Source organism: Lactuca serriola, chromosome 7 (assembly GCF_051521515.1).
Source record: "Lactuca serriola cultivar US96UC23 chromosome 7, Lser_US96UC23_V15, whole genome shotgun sequence".
NCBI lineage: Eukaryota > Viridiplantae > Streptophyta > Magnoliopsida > Asterales > Asteraceae > Lactuca > Lactuca serriola.
This window is the reverse complement of record NC_136414.1, coordinates 10,229,458-10,247,352: the sequence shown is the minus strand read 5'-3', so window position 1 is coordinate 10,247,352 and position 17,895 is coordinate 10,229,458. Positions and strand designations below refer to the sequence as shown.

Below are 17,895 nucleotides of genomic sequence, written 5' to 3'. Positions count from 1 at the left end.
GTTAATCACTACTATTTTCTGTTAATTGGAAGGCAATTAGGTTGCATGAACATCACTTAATTGTTAACCTCATATGTCTATGTGAATGCTAAAACGTATGCTTGGAAGTAATGATTATGAAACTAAGATTAATAAGAAAATAGGAAGATTAATGTGTGAGCTTGTTGAGAAACCACCAACAAGAGGTTAATTGAATTAATAACTTAATTGACCATTACAAATCTTATTTAACCCAAATAATTAATCTAGGGAATTAATTAGTTTAAACACTTGATCAACGCTTAAATTAGTTAATTGTCTAAGGGTTAGGAGTAATGAACATGAACCTAACTATTATCATTGGTAACCAATAGCAATTAATCTATCTTAACTTAAATAACCATAGGAGTGAATTGGTTGAACCTAAATAGAAACATCTTTATCAAATTTGGTGAATAGTTGTTGCTTTAGTTAATTAGTTAAATTTAATTTGTTAAGTTTCTAGTCTTGCAAAACTAGAGAAAAACCATTTACTTTTATTATTTATTTTAGTTAAAATTAGCTATTAGTTTAATTTCCGCTCCCTGAGTTCGATACCTTACTTATCAATCTATACCACTTAAAGACAGGTTCACTGCCTTTGTGTGCTCAAATTATTAATAAAAAGTAGGGATAAAACTAGTTGAATTTACACACATCAAAAACCAATAACAAAAGAATGATCTTGGAGAGAGGTTGAGGCTCTTGAATTCGACTCTTGCACTCTTAGGAATAGGGTAGCTGATTTTTGTAGCCTAGGGGTCCTATTTATACTAGAGCTGCTAGGGTTTCAGTCAAAAACCCTAATGGACAACTTAGGCCTAAAGTTATCCAAGGAAGCTTCTGGAATAGGGCCTTATGACCGAAATTAAGGATGGACACATCCTAATTTCGTCCATGCCTAGTCCAAGAGGCTCCTCAGCCCAATACTCAACTATCACACATTTTACAGTTTAAGTCCCTATTATTAAATTAATCTCTTTTAGCCACATGATTAATTTCTTAATTAATCATTGTCTAATATTAATTTATTTATATGATTTCTGCATTAATATATTATTCATATAACATATTAATAAATCATAATAACCTCTTTATTCATAAATCATCATATCATGTTGCTTTGGTGAAGGCAACCCAAAACGACCATGCACAACCGGGTCAACTACTTACCAAATATAGTTACAGGCTTAGACACCAATCCAACACTTTTAACTCATACATATATAATATATTAGACTTTTAATTTTATATAGTATAAGGGAGTATTTTTTATATATTTAAAATACTAAGTGGTTTAATCTATTAATAAATTAGACTTTTAATTTAATTAAACTTAAACCATGTCATTATGGATTTATTAATTTTCTCTTTTAATTAAACACTTAATTAATTTAATAAAACCATAAGAGTGTAATTTGAACTATTCAAAATATCAAGGTTCTAAATTTAAGGTTTCAAAATTTAGGCTATTTAATTAAATTTTAAGTTACAAAACCAAGAGGTGCACTTATGAACCTTTTGAAATTACTAGGGATTTAGAATTTAATATTTCAAAATTGAAACCTTTTAAATTCCAAAACTTGAGGAAAAATTTTGAAACCTTTTCAAAACTCTTGGATCAATTTGACAACAATTAAAAATAATCATATAATTAACTATATCACAAAAGTGTCCTAATCTAATTTCATATAGCAAGATGATTCAAATTCTACAAATAATTAGTTTTTCACAAAATCAACTAATTATCTTAAAATTTGACAATCATCATTTAATTGGATGAGGATAATCATTACCTTATCAGAAAAATCGAATTTTATGATACAAAATAGTTTGTGGTAATGATCCTAATCCAATCTGGCCAAGAAACTCAAAAAACTGCAAACAGATGATCCAACTCGTCGAGTTCATGGCATGGACTCGTTGAGTTCCCTCATGGGACTCGTCGAATTCATGGCATGGACTCGTCGAGTTTCCTCATGGGACTCGTCGAGTCCAGTAGTCAAAGGCAAAAAATGAAGTTTTTTTAGCTTTGAAAATAACACAATTGCATCAATATAACAGAAAACACCCTAGGCTCTGATACCATTTATGGGTTTTAAGCACTATAACAATCATATGGTGCACATACAACTCTAATGCTTTGGATCCAAGTTTTCTCAAGTTATACATGTAATTTCATTTCATTCAAAGCATAAACCCTAACCAGCATACAATTAGAGATTTACAACAAAAAAAAACTAGTTTGATGAATACCTCTTAGTTGTAGCTTGTAGTTCTTTCGCCTTTCAAGAGCTTAGTACCTCAAGTGTGATACCTCTAACAAGTTACAAACACCAAAAGCAAATGGAGGATAATGAGAGTGAGGCTAGGAGGCACCAAAAACGGCTAGGGTTCCACCTTGGAGTACCTGTATGATTTTGGGAGTGCAAGGGTTCAATTTGTAGTGTGGAATCCTTAGGGTTTCATACAAAAACCCAAATTTACCTAAGCCTTTAGGTATTCAAATGATCCATATGATAAGCCCTTTGGACTAACTCTCCATGGACTCTCACATGGATTTAGTCCATCACTAATCAACATGGATCATTGGCCCAAACTATAAGTATTACTGATTTACTTAATCAGTCCCTGTAAATTTAGTCAGTCTCTTTTGATCACCAAATTAATTCTTGATCAATACTAATTAAATAATATGATTTCTCAATTAATTTATTATTCTTATAATATATTAGTAAATCACAAATAACCTCTTTCTCAAATATCCATCCTATCAAATTGCTCTAGTGAAGGCAACCCAAAAGGATCATGCTACTGTCAGGTCAAGTACATACCAATTATAGTTATGGGTTTAGACACATAATCCAACAGGATCATGCGTTGGAAATGCTATATTGAGAATGTTTTGATGGTATACCTACGCGCCCATGCTCTAGCTCCGGCGGTTGCTACATGGCGGGGCCCTATGATGGTAAGTATTTCATCCCTTCTTTCGTTATCATTGACCCCATCCTTTTGATTTTTGAGATGGTGCTTATCCCCATCGAATTTTTCCCTGACGTATTTTGCTATGTCGACTATATTTCCCACTATTTGTTTCTCATCAATCTCCCGCTTCAATAATGTGCACTCGTTGGTGTCATGCATTTTGCTTCGATGATACTCACAGAACTTGGTCTTGTCTTTGTTCTCCTTGGATGGAGTCTTATTGATTGCATGGACATCGTTATAACTACTCCTGCTATCATCCATGTTGAATGTTATATACCACCGTGACATGTGCCTGGAATGGCGGTTATGTCTCTGTTGGTTGCCATCTTGTTTCTCTTGCTAAACTGGACTTGGACGGGGCACCATTTCATCCTGTTTGAGATAGGCGTTAGCTACGGCTTTGAGATTGGCCTCTTTTCATTCTTCCCCCTTGATTTGACGCATGTATTTTTCCACACAGAACTTGATTTCATCCCTGGATCTAGGAACAGTTCCTTGCATCTTCCTCGATAGGGGTCCAGGAAGCAGACCTTGGGCGAAGGCGCCTGTCACCAGGAACTCTTCATGTACCGGGACGTTCAATGTAGCAAGCGTGAACCGATCGTAGTAATCACGGATAGATTCTCCTTCTTTTTGCTTGCACGCCATCATAGAGTTGGCATCTCCTTTTCCATTTTTCAATTGCATGAAGTTGTTGAAGAAAAGGTATTTAAGCTGCTCAAAGCTTGAGATACTGTCTGGCCTTAGAGACTTGAACCACTTGCATGCGTTTCCTATTTAGGTACAAGGGAAATACGTGCAGGTGAAGCAGAAATCCATCTTAAGATATGTTATTGTCCACTCGTAGTTATCAATGTGGTCATCTGGTTCTGTAGTGACGTCATACTGTGGCATGTTTGGTATCATCGCAGTATGTGGGATCTCGTACTGTAGGAGTTCATGGCTGAAGTTGGAACTTGCACTTCGCATGGGGTTGTCCATGCATGAGTATGGCATACCATCGTAAGCCATGTGCTGCTGCATCTGGTAAGGCCTCGCATACATCTGGTTATGCATGGCTGCTTGCGAGATCTGAGAGAGATTGTAATAGATTACAAGAAAGAGAGAATTATGTCCCCTTCTTCGTGAGGAAGAAGGATCCTTTTGTACCTGTTTAAGAGGCGTGTCCCCAACTGATTATGTTGAGGATTCCCTCGTGAGGTGCGACGTGGTGGACCCATATTGGAGGGTCCTCCGTCACATCTTTTGCCTCATTCCCTCATCGGCTGGGAGGAAATCTTCTAAACGTTTACGAAGATCATGGATATCGTCTAATGGGTTGGTGTAGTGTTTATGTAAATAAAAATCAGGTAAAAACTCTCAAGATCCAATTTTCAAGATATGCATGGGTACGCCTAGCAAAAACTATGGTATGAGATTTTGCTCCCAACCGGCACAACATAGAGCGGGAAGGAGCTCGGATCATGACTCCATCAAAAGAAGCGCTTATCGGGAGGCAACCGAGTTTGGTTTGCATTTTTCTTAACTTTTTATTTTATTTTTATTGTTTCATTTTCGATTTTACTTCTTAGGATTAGCCGCTCGTTCATTTTCTATTTTAAACCAAGTATGGGGTCACATGAGTGTTCTAGCGAATTTTTTTAATAGTTTTTGAAGAAAATTTTGGTTTACACAGTACTCACGGCGTGGCCATTTATTTTCATGGCGTGGGGTTCAAAAAGAGTCCCGATGAAAGTTTCGTCTCTCACGACATGAGCCATACATGGTCACGATGTCACACCCCCGAACCAGACGGCGGAAACGTCCAAGGGCTCGCGTGATTTAAATTGAATATCATCACAATGAATATATATGAATCATAACATAAACATCACCATGCATCAATATATTACAACTGGAATTGTTCACATCAAGTACGTTGTTTTAACATTACAAATCCATACATAAATTGTTTGATAGTTTCCAAAAACAAAACACACTAACATACTTGGTACTTATTCCTCGGCTTACCTGTTACTTGAGAATACAAGTTATTTTGAAAATGGTCAACATATGGAATGTTGGTGAGTTCATAAGCAATGTTGTGATCAAAATGTTTTGTGTAGTTTGTAAAACCCAGAAAATCCGATATTTTCTGAAAAGACCATTGTTTATAAAAAGGCGTGAAGATCCGTAAATATATGCATGATGATTTCAACACATGTATATTTGAAAAAAAAAACTTTGTATTAACCGTACACGTGCAAAATGTTGAACTTCCCCGGAAAACCCGATGTTTTCCAAAAACATAAAATACAATTATTTCTCAAATTGTGATACCGCCAGAATGAATGATTTTTGATTACTCTTCCTTGATTACTCGGGTGGTGTTGGATTAATTAAGGTTTGCGAGTTGTTATAATCAGACATTAATAATGACTAGTTATAACTACAGCTTACGAACGATCCTTAGAGGCGTCACCCGTTATCGCTCACTTAATCCAAACAACCTTGTTTACCATTGATTAACAACCTGAATTTGTTTACTTTGATTACTCATAAGCCTAACAAACGAGGAGAAGAGGAATATGAAGTCGTGCTGCTTCCGTGAGTTATTTCAGACTATCGGGGATGCGAAAGACACGTTGGCCCATCTCGCATTTGATTACTTTGACCTTATGACAATACTAATGGATCACTAGGGCCCAATAGCACTTAAAAAGCCAATTAAGGTCCCTTTACATGGAATTGGGTCATAGAAGGCCCAATAACATATAATCATTAACCCTTGGGCCCAAAGATCATGTTAATGGACTTGCAAGGTCCAACAAGCATGATTTGAAACTTTCAAGCCCAAGTGTTGAATGTTTACTTGTCTTAGGTATCGCATATCTACTAGAGAGTTCGATTTAATGATTGTTATTTTGTATCGACTCGAGACCGATCGATTTGTTTATAACGATATTTGGAGTTGTACGTGTATTTGTCTTTCGATTTTTTTTTGTAAGCCGTAGATTGGTATTTTTGACTCAATATTCTATAAATAAAATAATTGGTTTAAAATATGTGGTTTGACCTTTTCAGCCCCTTTTCTTTTTATAAAATACAATTTTAGTCCTTTATATAAGAGAAAAGTCATTTTAAGCACTTAAAACATTTTCTTGACACTTTTGCATCATACATTTGTTGAAATGATATTTTTAACTCAAAACTTATTTTGTTAACAGTTTCAGCCCTTCCAGAATCGTAATTTCCGGTTAAAGCCCAACTTTTTTCAATTTTTACACTTTTAGCCCAAAATCCAAAAACTTTACATTTTCGATCCTTTTTGGAAATGAAAACCATCTTTAACCCTTGAAATAGTTTTGTTACACTTTTTATCCCCTGTTTTGAAGAGTTTACCACTTCAGCCCCTTTAAATGTCATATTTTCACAATTTTGGGCTTATTAAGCCGAAAAGCCCAAAATTTAGCCCATTAAGCTAATATTTACATTTTAAGTCCTTTAAAGATCATAATGTTCAGAAAAACAATTATTGTAACTGTTTTGACCCTTTAGACCTTTAAGAAAACGTGGTTTAGTAATTTTTAACCCCACTTTTTTATATTTGACAATTTAAGCCCAAAAATGAGTTTTGTGATGAAATATGTTTATCACAATCTTATAAGTTATTATTCTTGACTAGTTTAGTGTAAAATAACTTAGATCATGTTTGATTTCCTTCTTATGTCATAGATCTCGAGATTTCTTCCCTTTTTGCTTACATGTTCAACACAAAAACACATAAAATCACACATACATGCATAAAATCATACATAGCATACACATACACATAGATCTACACATTTTACTTGTATTCTCCCCCATAAAACTCATGAAAACTGAAAAGAAAGGGGTATGAAGCTCACCTTGAGTTGTGGGTTCGGTTTTTGAAGAGAGAAATGAAGAAGATTCGATCCTAGCAAGCCTTCTTAGAAGATCTCGAACTTAGAGGCTTCTAAGATGGTGATCATGAGTTTGAATAGATTAGGAAGAGGTTTTTGATGAAATGCAGTTGTTAGATCATAGATTAAACATCAAATTAGCTTAGATGATAAATTTTATGGAATAATCTCCTTGAAAAGCCCTTAGATCTCGAAAATTGGATGAAGAATGAAGAGAGTTCTTTGAGAGTGGTTAAGTGAAATGTGTGTGTGTGTGTGTTTCTTTGTGGTTCTCGGTTGAGGATAGAAAAGAGAGAGGAGAAGAGAAGTGAGTGATATGATGTGTGCATGGAAGTATGTGTTATTTTCATAGAGACCCAAAATGTAATAAAGAGCTGGCAATGGAAAGTCAACTCCTTCCTCTTTTTTGTAGTTAGGCCGAGAAGAGGAGAAGGGAAAGAAAGAATATTGGGCTTTTTGTGTTTAAGCCCATATTATGATTTAATTAGGTAATTTTCGGCCCAAATAAAACAAGGAATGATTTTTATGACCCATTAGGGCTATATAAAGTTGTTGTGACCCAATAAGACCCATTAAAGTTAACCAAGTTTATTTTAGGCTTATAAGGCCCAAAATATTAAGTTTCATGTATATGGGTCCAATTAGGGCCCATTTGAGAGTTGTATGTTCAAGATAGTTAAATTGGAAGCTTATTGGTCCATTAGGCCCAATAAGGAAATCCTAGTCCAAAATGAAATTAAACCGGGATTTCTAGGGTTTCCAATTCTTGGTTAACTATTTGTAGTGCTTGAATAAATTGTTTGATGGAAGTTTTGTTGTTATTGAATAAGCATCATACATGCTTTCACATTTTTGGTTCACAATTGTTATCATTGTTGTTGTTACAAGCATCAAAATTCTTAGTTGTGACACACGACGTAAGAAAGGGGGGACTGTAACATCCCCCTCCCGCACGTATCACAATATTGTCCGCTTTGGGCCACTCGACACGAGGACTTCCCAGGGGGTCACCCATCCTGGTACTACTCCCGCCCAAGCATGCTTAACTGCAGAGTTCTTATGGGATCTGCTGTCCTCACGGCTTTAAAACGCGTTGTGTTAGGGAAGGTATCCACACCCCTTATAAGGAATGCTTAGTTCTCTTTCCCAGCCGATGTTGGATCAGATCTAACCCACTTTCACCCCCCATTATAAGGTTCGACGTCCCCGTCGAACACATCGACCCGTGCCCTGGCTCTGATACCATTTGTAACATCCCCCTCTAGCACGTATCACAATATTGTCCGCTTTGGGCCACTCGGCACGAGGACTTCCCAGGGGGTCACCCATCCTGGTACTACTCCCGCCCGAGCACGCTTAACTGCAGAGTTCTTATGGGATCTGCTGTCCTCGCGGCTTTAAAATGCGTTGTGTTAGGGAAGGTATCCACACCCCTTATAAGGAATGCTTAGTTCTCTTTCCCAGCCGATGTTGGATCAAAAAGTGGGTTAGATCTGATCCAACATCGGCTGGGAAAGAGAACTAAGCATTCCTTATAAGAGGTGTGGATACCTTCCCTAACACAACGCGTTTTAAAGCCGCGAGGACAGCAGATCCCATAAGAACTCTGCAGTTAAGCGTGCTCGGGCGGGAGTAGTACCAGGATGGGTGACCCCCTGGGAAGTCCTCGTGCCGAGTAGCCCAAAGCGGACAATATTGTGATACGTGCCATAGGGGGATGTTACAAATGGTATCAGAGCCAGGGCACAGGTCGATGTGTTCGACGGGGACGTCGAACCTTATAATGGGGGGTGAAAGTGGGTTAGATCTGATCCAACATCGGCTGGGAAAGAGAACTAAGCATTCCTTATAAGGGGTGTGGATACCTTCCCTAACACAACGCATTTTAAAGCCGCGAGGACAGCAGATCCCATAAGAACTCTGCAGTTAAGCATGCTCGGGCGGGAGTAGTACCAGGATGGGTGACCCCCTGGGAAGTCCTCGTGCCGAGTGGCCCAAAGCGGACAATATTGTGATACGTGCCAGAGGGGGATGTTACAGGGACCATATCAATTTTACCCCTAAACTAAAGCATTTGACTATCTCTTTGTCAAAAACACTTACGATGTGAACACTCCACTCTTTGGTCCCCATTTCGATTTTTGGCTATTTCATTTACTTTTTTCTTCACATTTTCTTGCTAAAATTAACATCCAAGGTACGACTTAACTACTTAATACCTTTAATTTTTCGTATTTATGCCTCTTAAAACTTAGGGCTCGATTTCAGCGTTCCATTTGTCAAAATAATGAATTTTTATTGAACAATAAGGCTTGCATGTGTTTAGAACTGCAATTAGACAATTACCCCATTCATGTTTTTTGGTTAATTTCTTCTAAACATGGACCAATTTTAGAATGCTGCCAAATTGTCCTCACGACGTGAAGCCCTTAGGGTTATAGCGTGAACACTAGAAAAACAACTTGATTCTTTAATGTTTTAACTTAACTGCTATTGGTTTCTTTTTGGTTGTGTTTGTTCTTTATTTTTGCATTATAATGGGACCAAGGAAACATCCACAACAAGCCTAAGGGGATTTTTCCAGCCTCCACCCATTTTATCAGTTTCCAAACAACATTTCACATGATGTTTGAAAAACTAAGATAACCGATTGGAATGGTCACACAAACTTGAATTTGCTATTTTAGCAACTATCGATTGGGCAAACTTACATGACATCAGAATCTTGGAAAGGCTCAACCCATACCTTACAAAGTTATATGTTGGGAATGGAATTTCAGTTACTTACAATGGTTGGAGAAACCTATTTTCCATTAAAGAACCGATCTATAAGGAGCTTTGTGTTGAATTCTTTGCTACGATGTGTTTTGAGGAAAATACATAGGATCCTCAATATGAAAAAGTGCTTGTGTTACGTCTTGGAGGTCAATACCTGGAGTGTAGATTGGTTGATTTGGCCTAAAGGATGGGTTTATATGAACAACATGAAGCTTTTCGCCTCAAAATTTTATGTTCTTATGGGACACGACTAGAGATTACTCTGAAGGTGTCAATAATTATGGGTTTTAGTATACTATTACAAAAGGTAACTACAACTCGGGGATCTCATAAGAGAGTCAAACTCGGTGTCCAGTTCACCGCCTTATCCACCACCTTGTTGCTTTTAGTATTAATCATAATAAGCATGGCGGTAAGGTTACTAGCCTCAATCTATTTTATCTATGGACCATCTTGTCACCGGGTGTTTTCTAAAATATCCTCTACTTTCTTGCTAAATTTTTGGGGGAGAAAACAGTTAATTCATGAGTAGGAAGCCCAATTGCAGATGGGCATTTCGTGGCGTGCTTGGAAAAATAATATGGTGTATATATCCCAGGCATGGTCCGTACGCTGAGATGCATTGAAGGTGACAATCTTACCATGAACTACTTAGAGTCAATGAGGGTGGTGGTGAACATAGGAGGAATTTATGGAATACCCCCGGATGACGAGGAGTTGCCAATAGAAGGTGTGGAAGAGTAAATAATGAGAGTAAGGAGAAATGTACAATCACGAGGAGAAGGAAGAGCACCACCACCTCTGTAATAGAGGGTGTGGAGTTTCAAAGGACCTGTTTCAAAGCAGGGTTGGTTTATCTTTGGGTAATCTTTGTGGGCGCATGAACTATCATTGTCAATCGATTGACATATTATTTTCACATTTACACATAGATCACCCGGTGCATATGCCGCCTCAATTGCTATACATTCCTACTTGGGGATAATTATGAACTAGCGGTGATTTTGGGGCAGGAACGAGTGGTGTTAGAGATGAGGATAACGAGTGAATTTTATCCTTTTTATTTTTATTTATGGTTTGATTTGTGTTTGTTTTATTTTGGTGTATTTGATTTGTTTTAAAATCTTGTAACCGGATGTTTTTTTTTGTTTCCTTGTTTCAATCATAGGATTTCTTTTTATTTTTGTTGATCACAGATATTATTTCATTGTAGAGAAAAGTCATGAGAGTTGAAAGTTAACAATCGAATATCACAAGTTTTCATAAGTTTGTGGTGCTTATCGAGTGAAGAAGAGATTAAGAGAGTTTTTACAGAAAAATGGAGTCTAAAAACAGCTTAGGGTCATTATGAAGTGAAGTAAAGTTTTACCAACACATGCCTTTTGGCAGAAAAATGGAGTCTAAAAACAACGTGACTCCCATTATGTCACGTTGTGATGGTTTATTCAAATTGATCTCGGATTTGAAGATTACTTTCTCACGACGTGGTGACTTTATTGGCACGTCGTGAAGCACCAGATGATTGTGATTCAAAATTGCTCACCTTCGACCTCACAACGTGTTCTCTACTATTTCGCGTCGTGACTAAAGTTAATTACCTTAATTTGATTATTTTTGCAATACATTTTTCGACGTTAAAGTCTTTGGTTTCTTTATCGCACACATTCACGAGAAGCAGTAGGAGTCCAGTTCCAACAATTGATTTGAGATGTTAAAGCTTTCCCACCACAATTGTATTCGATCTCGCCACTACTACCCCATGAGACTCTATTCCTTTTTTCTCCCATTTATTTATTTTTATGTGCTTTTTTTATGCATACAATGAGGGCATTGTATGAAATAAGTGTGAGATAGGTGGTCGTAGAATTGATTTTGAAGCATAAAAGTTATTAGAAAAATGCTAGAAATTTAAAAGAAAAATCAAATTTTTGAAGCATAAAAGTTATTAAAATTTTTATATTATTGTATTTGGGTTGGTTTGCTAGTGTTATGCGAGATGATTTGATGTGAACTCTAAGATTTAGTTAAGCCAATATGTTTTAGTGTATTTGTCGCTTCCCAATCCTAGTGAAATCATGAGACAAAACGCAACCTTGGGTAGTTTGAGGGACATAAAAAGTTTAGCATCATGTACTAGAAACGTATGCAAGAAAGCTTATGTAGTCATTGCATTTTAGACTAATACTTTTAACCAATGAGGGTTGAAGTTAAGTTCCCTTGCTTAAGCATATGTTTTTCTTTTAGATTTTTAGTTTGAGTGAAAAAAGTGAGTTGTGAAAAAAGAAAAAAAAAGTAACAAAAAGTTTGTTGACTAAATAAGAGCTTACAAAGTATGAAGATCAAGAAGCATGAAGAAAAGTTCAAAAGTTACAAATATTGAAGATTCAAATTGAAGAAAGTGAAGGATAAGGAAATTTGCCAAAAGTCAAAGGCGTATTATTCAAAGTTGTAGTTTTTCTTTCTAGGTTATTTTACCACTCATATGTTTGGGAGCTTAACCAAAAATTACCTTGAGGTTAGGAAAGTTTTCTGGGGATGGATTTGGAGGGATGCATAAAATGAATCTCGTTAAAAATAAGTGGGAAGCGTTTATAAGGATCATAAATATTTACAGCTTGGGAAGTATTTAGGATGTCTAGACAGAAATGCATGCATTGAGGTGATACGTACTTAGTGGGTTCAATTAAGATTGGTATGTGTGATATTGGAGAGCAAGGTTATGTTTGATATATTAAAATAAGTTTCGCTTGAGGGGCAAAAAAAAAGGCAAGTGTTGGGTATTTTGATATTGTCTTATATATACATATACATAGGCATTATTTTAATACAATTAAGCTATATTTTGGTGAAATGCAAAGATATTTAGTACTTATAAAGTAAATTGTATTTTGCAACCAAAAAGAAAATTTTCGAGGAAAAGGAGATGAAATTAACGAAAGTTGGATACTTGGAGGACTGAAGGTGAAAGTAGGAGCTTAAAGCAGAAGAAATTGAGCATTATACACTTCCCATGATGTGGACAACAACATGTCACAGTGTGGCATTCATAAGATTCTCGATCCCAACATAATGACCATCTTCACGACATGACATATTGCCTTTCACGTCGTGACCACGTGTCATCATAAGAATCCTATACGGACATGCATTGTTTCCTTGGCGCATACGGGATATACATGAATTCTATGACCTAGAACCTATTTTCCACGTCGTGGTGACCATATTTTGGAAACTATATATATCGAGTATTATATCGAAATTAGAAGGTTGGAAGTAGAGAGTTGCGATTAAGAGCAAAAAATAACCTTCTAAGAAACTTTGGAAGGTAGAAGAAGATTGGAAATCAAGAGATAAAGTGATTGAAGCAAGGAATTCTCATCAATCATTCTATATGTTTAGATTTAATTATGTCTAGCTTAGTTTTCTATATGATTGTGTGTTTCTTTTCTACAATTATGAGCTAAATTATTAGACTTTCTTTTAGAAATGACGAACCCTAATACTATGTGTTAGTTTCGCTTTTCATGGATTTTATGAAGTTAGTTTAGCTTGTGCTTGATATATATATATATATATATATATATATATATATATATATATATATATATATATATATGTGTGTGTGTGTGTGTGTGTGTGTGTATCAAAGCCTAGTATATTAAAAGTTCCAATCTTTGTTGCTTAGATTCCAAGTTTTGTGTAGCTGATTGATCACTTTAATTGCATGAACTTGTTACCTAATTATTTATGATTCTTAAATTGCTAGAGCTAGTGATTGATCAAATCCTACAATAGGCAATAAAGATAGTTGCTTTAACTGTGCTACAGAACATAATTAAATCATAATTAGTGTTTGGTTGTTTGTTTAGATCATAGATAATTAATCTTAGATTTATCATTCATAGCCAAATAATCTTAATAATCAATTTAGTGTCTCGCTTGTGTAATACCATTGCATAGTAGTTCATAAATTGGTGAAAACTTTAGGAGATCGGACCAAGACTTATAATAACTTTATATTGGTAACCAACTGAAATTAATTCATGTCTTGAAACTAACCATAGAAAAAAGAATGATTCAAATCTAAATGACAGTGCTTTTATTCTCTTGGTTTACAATCGTCTTTAGTTATTTGCTTGCTTTAGTTTATTTTAGTTGATTGAGTAATTAAGCTAACTTGAATTTGTAATGTAACATTGCAAAAACATGAGAAAATTTTTCAATTTTCAAACCATTTCAAAATTCGTTAGTTACATAAAACATAGTTTCTCAAAACCATAAACATGAATCAAAGTATCCCAAAATCAAAAGTCATATAAAAATCCATGATGATGTGGATAATCAAGCGTTCACCTTCCCCTTTCCTCTGAAAGCGGCTAAAACCAAAACATCAAACTATAAGCTAAAGCTTAGTGATTTCCTCCAAAATACCACACATACACACAACCAATTAGATAACAACATGCATATATGAGCCTTCAGCCAGACTGGACCGCCTCGCAGGGCCTACAGCCTATCTGGACCGCTCTTCGGGCCTTTGGCTTAACTGGATTGCCTCGCACAGGCCTACAGCCTATCCGAACCACCCCAGGTATCTTGTCCTTTAGCACAAAGCATGACCGCCTCAACCCGACCAAACAATAACATGTCGACATATAAAGTAACATTCAATAGCGAGTGAGTATAGGTAATCATACAGATCTACCAATATAACAGTTCGCTACAACATAGCAACATCCTATATATACCAGAATATATAACACAACCTAGTGGGTCAATATGGGTACGTTACGAGTACAGTAAATAAAACTCACCTTAATGTTAGAAAAACAGTTTAACTGAATGTTGCTCCAAATATTGGATCTATAGTTCACATGCATAACATATGGGGACCAAGCCTCAATCTACTACTTAAAATATCCCAAATGACCTAAAGTCAAACTTGGTCAAAGTCAACGGTCAAAAGTCAACTCCAGCTGGTCGCTACGTCGTGGCCATCCCTGGCCACGTTGTGGCTGCTAAACGACAAGGCATACAAGTTTCTACCTAGCCGCCACGTCGTAGGGATTGGTCTAGATGGCTTAATCCATTAAGCCATTTTCCCACAACTTCTTGAACTCTAAAGCCCAGATATGGTTCTTCCCATGGTCTTGATGTATAAAGTTTCCAACTTTATCCATTAAGACCGCTCAATAAGTCAAGATCCCAAACCCTAATTACTTAAGGGTGACCAAATGCATAAAGACAACCATTAAGCATCAAATCTCAAGATTTGCTCACCCAAAGTTTCCAGAATGATTTCTTACTCTTAACAAGTCCTAAAAATCATGGCTTTATGGACATATATGGCCAATGCATGTACCTTCCATTTTGGGTCAAAAACATGGAAATAAAGATTTAAAATTGAGCATGGAATTAAAAACTAAATAGATCCTCAGAGGTGGAACATATAACATGGATCCATAAAGTTGCTAGCTTTATGAGATCCAACCTTCCAATTTCTCTCATCATCAAGATATGGGGATAAATAGCTAGATCTAGACATATATAACATAAAGATTAGATCTTGAGGACTTACAAGAGTCCAAACACGTACTCATGGTATATGGGAAGATTTTCTCATTACAACCAAGCTTAAAGATGTCTTCTTCTTTAAAATACCACCAAAACTCACAAGAGCTCAAAGATTAGCAATGGAGGCTAGGGTTTTTTCTTGGAGGCTGAGGGAGAGTAAATAAGGCTGAGGGTGGGCAACCCTAGCCATCACATTCTCTTAAATAGGGCTCAAACCCTGGACTAGGGTTTGTCATTAAACAGCGGCAACATCGTGGCGATATATCTCATGCCATGGCGCGCCAACTTATAGGCCACGAAAATTGTGGCCTTGGCCACACTGTGGGATTCTATCACCACGTCGTGGCCACCAGAGATCCAACTTCAATTTATTAAAATTAAATAAAATAGACATATCCGAAACTTGGCGTTACATGTAAAATCAGATAAAACCCCCACATTTAGTTGTTTTCTTAGTTTAGTTTTTAGTAGTTATTTTATTAAATAAATAACGTTCCATATGTTCGACACCCGACTTACTTTTCTATACTATAACTGGACTAGGTACAATTTCTAGGTGTATTTAGCTTGTTAAGCAGGTTAGATTTATAAATTTAAAAATAGTAGGTATAATTATGCACATCAGTCCCATGTGTAGCTGGCTGGGAAACAATGTTTATGTTACATATACAATTTTATAGACAACTGAAAGCTTGTAATCATGAATTTATAACTATAGAGGATTGTTAAAGAATATTATTTTTGTCTTATATTTGAAGAATTGTTAAATTAGATGATTATTAAATGATTAAAGTTTGTCTCCTATTTTTTTTTATGTATTTACTTATTCTTAATTATTAGATAATATAAAAATTTTGTAACTTTATTTTTATAAGGTTATTAGTTAATATTTATCTATCATTTAATAGTAAATATATATTATAAAATCACAAATATTTCTTAAGTTAACATTTTTTGAAGTAGCTATAACAATATTTTTTTTTTTTTTCAAAAACATGAACTTCTTTGATTTTATAAGAAAATATTATATAGTTTATTACTTTAATTTTAATAATATTTTATTAACTAAAGCAAATGAATTATTTAAAAAAAAACAAAAATTTGCAAATAATCATTATTTAAATATAATATACCATGGCATCACCATCATCTGCTCTGCCATCTTACCGGTCAAGATCCAACACCAACGTAATTATCCACCATCTTCACACTTCATCATCATCTCCATCAGATAACAACGCAACTGGTAATGAAGGGTAGATTGATTTTCCCTAAACTAGAACCTAAGGCTTGCGCAAAACCAGTACTTGTCAATGGTGGATTAAAAGTCAAGTTTAGAGGCAGCGATGATGGTCACAGGGAACTCTAACTTGACCGACAATTATGTGGTTTAGGGTTTCAAACCTTGCTCCACCGACGAAGACTTCCAAATCTTAAAAATGACATGTAAGAGAATAAAATATGAAGATCTGAAAGATGACACGACCCTTTTTGCTGAAACATCAATGTTGAAAGATCATATGACGACTTTTGTCGTGGTAGACGGAATTTATGGAAGAGGTAGTGGGGGCGAACCATGTGAGAGATAGAATAGGGTGAAAGATCAGATAACGATGTTGCCTGTGGTTTCTAGTGAGATATGCGGCTACCGACGGTTGTTCCGGATAGAGGGTTACGGTGGAGGGTAGAGATGTGATGAGTGGTGTAACATTCAGATTTTGGTAAGTTTCACTTTTATCCCAATGTAATTTCTTTCAAAATTGGTCCCTTGGTTAGTACGCGGGGCGTACTCAATAGGTACGCTTAGTGTACTAGCCATAATCTGGTCGCGGTACTTAACCACATACGGGGGCGTACATAAGTCTGAGACAAACCCTAATTTTTAGGGTTTGCACCCTGTTTAAACCTCATTATAGCCTCATTTGGACATGTTTAGCTAGCCTCCATCCTCCTTATCCCAGAGAACGAAACCTTAAGTGTGTTAGTGAGTTTGTGAGCTTGATAAAGAGATTTTGGGTGTCTTAAGGTGAAGAAAAAGAAGTGAAGTCGTTGGAGAAGTTGATTGAGCTTGTAGATCCATAATCATTTCCACATTTGCAAGCATTTTAAGGTAAACATTTTACACCTTTGTGATCTTCTATGCTAGATCTAGTTAATGGAACATTTATGCATCTTTTGAGCCCTTTATATTAAAGGAGAGCTTTTGATATACTCCAAAGGTTATGGATGCTAGATCTTAGCTCCTTTCAATCCCCAAGTTCATAAAAATGTTAACTTTATGGAGCATTTGGACTCATGCATGTGTTAAGACCTTTATTAAGTTCTTTTTGAGCTCTTAAGCCCTATTAAGCCACACATGTGTGTAAAGTTGCCAACTTTACATGATAAGTGGTCTTATAGAATCAAATATGAGAGTTTGGCTTGAAGTCGCAATGTAATAAGTGCTTAATGGAGTAGGGTGGCAAGCTAGGGAGTACGTTAGGCGTAACTAGCTGGTACGCTGCACATACTAGCCCAAGAAGGTTTACACGAAGCGTACAAGCTAAGTACGCCCCACATACTCAGCAGATGGGCTTTTGGGCTTGCATTCTCGATTTGGGCCTTAGGTCCG

At 36.1% G+C, this 17,895-nt stretch overlaps 2 pseudogenes; one reads left to right on the top strand and one right to left on the bottom strand.

Annotated features, from left to right (window-relative positions):
* Window positions 1-7,910: 7,910 nt before the first annotated feature.
* LOC145065045 (5S ribosomal RNA) lies at window positions 7,911-8,028 on the bottom strand (annotated as a pseudogene).
* A 466-nt stretch (window positions 8,029-8,494) lies between these two features.
* On the top strand, window positions 8,495-8,612 carry LOC145065050 (5S ribosomal RNA; annotated as a pseudogene).
* The last annotated feature ends 9,283 nt before the right edge of the window (window positions 8,613-17,895 follow it).